This window comes from Orycteropus afer, unplaced genomic scaffold, assembly GCF_000298275.1.
Source record: "Orycteropus afer afer isolate SDZICR_OR568_19922 unplaced genomic scaffold, OryAfe1.0 scaffold00005, whole genome shotgun sequence".
NCBI classification, from domain to species: Eukaryota; Metazoa; Chordata; class Mammalia; order Tubulidentata; family Orycteropodidae; genus Orycteropus; species Orycteropus afer.
Window position 1 is genome coordinate 144,810 of NW_006921592.1, and position 2,788 is coordinate 147,597.

General features: G+C 40.5%; 1 protein-coding gene across 1 annotated transcript in view; it reads left to right on the forward strand.

The window, feature by feature from the left end:
• The window catches only part of TJP2 (tight junction protein 2), a 105,091-nt gene that overhangs the window by 16,495 nt on the left and 85,808 nt on the right, over positions 1–2,788 (forward strand). The window lies entirely within an intron of this gene.

Consider the following 2,788-nt stretch of genomic DNA (forward strand, 5'->3'; position numbering starts at 1 on the left):
CAGTTGCTCTATTGATTAAGTTCTTAGGCTTATATCTGTTGCACTACCCCTGAAGGCTCCTTACAGAGAAATTTTGAAGCGTTAAGGAAAACACATATGCTAAGTGCAAAGATAAGTGTGACCAATGAACTCTTCAGCTACTGGTCAGCAGTTAGAGTGACCTGGCTCTTTTTGCAAAGCTTTGAATGTGCCAAAAATATATTGACAGAATCTCCCATTTTATCTTTTTCTCCAGACTTATCCAGCCCGTCAGGGCTAACAGTGGAAGTTCAAATGGGTTATAGTGGCTGAGACAATAGACAAAGGGTTTCTGTGTGGAGAGTTGAAAATGAAGCTGAAAGGGAGCTTCTCCTTCTAAAGGCATTGACTTAATTTGCTCCTGCAGCAAAAATGTTTGGTTTTAAGTATATGTATTTATTAATGGTCTGGGTGTCTGTGAATATTTTCATTAGTAGAAAGAGAATTCTAGAGACCAAATGCTACAACTGAAAGGAAGGGAAGTGTGGAGTTGGCTTTGTGTATTTTTCTAAAATACAACCTTTCTTTTTTCATTGACAATATCCTTTAAAAACTTAAAAAACAAACAAAAAAAAAAAAGTGGAGTCAAGTTCTACATGAACTGACGTTCCACAAAAGTTAGGGATTGAAGAAAGGCAGCCAAAATGCATTGTCACTCTCTTCAGCCCCTGGTTACCTCCCCACCAATGGGAATTGGTTAGTCACCAGTTTTCAAAGATAAAATTCTCTGTGGGCCTGTCCCCTGAAAAAATGTGGGGAAGCAGAACTGGGTTAAAAATAAAATTAGTTCAGACGCTGCCAATTTCCAAGTATCCTGTTGGTGATTTACTTTGTCCAGAAAACATGAATTAGAAACATAAACATCAATAGAAATGCTTTTTTCATTTATTAGCACGGAGAGAACATTTACAGTCAGTATGCACTGGCTGAAAGAATATCTCTTGCCTATTAATAGAACAACAGTAGAGGAGAGTACCACGTTAATGTGAGGGAAAAAGTCTCATTTGGCTTAGTAGTAAGCTCCAAGTAACAATGGCATTGTTCTAAGTTGTCTTTTGAGTGTGATTGGATGATTAAATGTAAATGTTGGCCTGATTGGTTTATATTCCAGCAATGACTGTCCTGAAAAAATAGCAGTGGCATGTCACTCCAGACAGTTACCAGACTTGTTCTTTTTGGCCTTATATTTGGGATTGTGGTTTAAGCAGTGAAGTGTCATAGAAACTGGGATACTGTCATTTCTGTCTGTCTCTCTTCACCTGCTTTAACCTGAGTATGTTGGCTAGCAGAGTGTAGTCTGCTACACGAAATATGCCATTAATTTTACATGAAGCAACAAGCTTTTTGGTTGGAAAGAGCTTCATCAAGAGGAATGCTTGGAAAGAGTGAACTGCAGAAATGCCCTCAAGTAGTCTGTGCATTTATCCTTTCAGAAGAGCAGTGCATTTTCATTATAGTCTGAACTCACAGGCTTGGAATCGCTCTACTCTTGGACAGGAGATCAGTTGCAAGATTAGGCAGAATTGATTGTAAGCTCTTGAGAACATTCCTGGAGCTGGGCCTAGAATAATAGTTGCTCAGTAAAATAAGGGAGGTTGAAAGGGAGAGAAAGAAGCTAAGTGCCAAAGAGAGCTCCTGGGTGGTACAGATGGTTGTGCTCTGCTGCTGATGGAAAGGTGGGCTGTTTGAGTCCACCTACAGACACCTCGCAAGGAAGGCCCGTCAATCTACTGAAGGAATCAGCTGCTGAAAACCCTTTGGAGCACAGTTCCACTCTGACACACACAGGGTCACCGTGAGTTGGAATCGACTCCATGGCAGCTGGGTTTGAAGTCCCAAAGGAGTGGAATATGATGAGTGCAGATATGCATGCTCTCTCTTTCTTACTACATTCTCTACCCCCCAGGGAAGCAGTTTTCCGGTGACTTGGCGACTGTTTGAACCTGTCATTCTGCATTATTGTACCCAGAAATCTGAAATATACAAGAAAGGAGCTTGTAGCTTAGCTCTAAGGTGGAGTCCTTATTTCTACAAATGTTAGGGAGTGTTGAGAGCAGGCTCACTCCACCTTCATTCCTAAGTGTTCAATAGAACTCCCCGATCTTTGTAACCCTCCTAATGACAAAGGAACACAGGAGACAAGGTGCAGTCAGTTGTATGTTGTGCCATGTGCCAGTTCTTGGTTAACTTTTCTCTAATGAAGCTAGAGAAGGAGAAGGAAGCCACGCAGCTGACATAGTGTTAGGTCCTTGGCACAAATCTCATGGAATTCTCCCAGCCAACTCAGGAGTAGGTGTTAACTCTATTTTTTATAGATAAGGAAATGAGGCTCAGAAATGTTAAGTAACTTGTCCAGTGTCACAGAGCTTGGTGAAAGGGAGGAATTTTAAGCCACAGTTCTTACAGTTAATTCAAAACCTGCATATTCTTTCAACTCTACCAGCCTCTGCTTTTCAGAATTAGAGAAAGAAATATGGAGAGAAGCTAAAGGTCCTGCATTGATTTTAGGAGTTTATCCCTGGAAATGTACTGAAATTCCCCTCCTCCCTGACCCCCAAGAACCACAAGTAGCAATAATATATTAATGTTATTAGGTGATACTTTACTCATCAGTGACTTCTGTGTGCCCATCATCGTATGAGGTTCCAAAGACTCTGAGATGAATAAAATGCGTCTTTATGGGGAAGTAGGTTATATATACAAATAGCTAAAAACCACAATTTTATTACAGAAGTATTACGTCTTGTCAATTGAGAGTATACTTTGAGTC